We start from the raw sequence: 855 nt of genomic DNA, 5'->3' as shown, positions 1-855 counted from the left end.
TATATATATATATATATATATATATATATATATATATATATATATATATATATATATATATACATGCAGCAGCAGCAACAGCTGCTGTTGCTGCAGCAGTAATTCTGCTTGATCACTTGTGAAGCGGAAGCTATACAATAGAAGGCCTGGCTCCATCTGTATGTTTTATCTGATGATGTCTCCGCCCTTGAGGCGTCGACGTCTTCGGTGCCCCCATTACCATTTTTAAGAAGGGAATGCACACTTTTTAACGTTAGTGGAGAAACCTGCAGCAGCGGATGCAGCTGCTGCTGCCGCCCCTCGTGCTGCTTTTGCTGCTACAGCGGTTGCTGGTACTCCTGCAGCTGTTACTGGCGTTGCTGGTGCTGCTGCAGTTGCTGCTGGCACTGCTGCTGTTGCAGCTGCCGCCGCTGGTGCCACAGCAAGTTAGGAGACGGGGAGCCCAGGCAGAGACCGAACGATGCACGTCTCTATGGCTTTCTTTTTTTTTTCCTTTTGCTCTTTGTAAACGAATTCAACCTGTGCTTACAATGCACTCGTGCTGTTGCTGTCTCTCCTCTGACCCCTGACGATGCTATTGCGTTAGTAAGGAAGAGTAACAACAAATTTCAGAGTCACTTGTTTCAAAAAGAAGAAAAACGGCATTCGCCTCTCAGCTAAACTCAAGAGAAGAGGCTGAAGAAACCAGGCGATAGTGAGGGGGGCGGGGCGCGGGTGGAGTGTCTACGGAGTTAGATTAAGTGGAGGAACGCGCACAGTGGTATATGATGTTAATGATGATTTATGTAGATGCATATTGTGGTGTATGCCCATCTTGATGGATTTATAGACATACATAGTGCGGTGTATGATTAC

Source organism: Eimeria mitis, genomic scaffold (assembly GCF_000499745.2).
Source record: "Eimeria mitis Houghton genomic scaffold, Emh_scaff1183, whole genome shotgun sequence".
Taxonomy (NCBI): domain Eukaryota; phylum Apicomplexa; class Conoidasida; order Eucoccidiorida; family Eimeriidae; genus Eimeria; species Eimeria mitis.
This window is presented reverse-complemented; position numbering follows the sequence as displayed.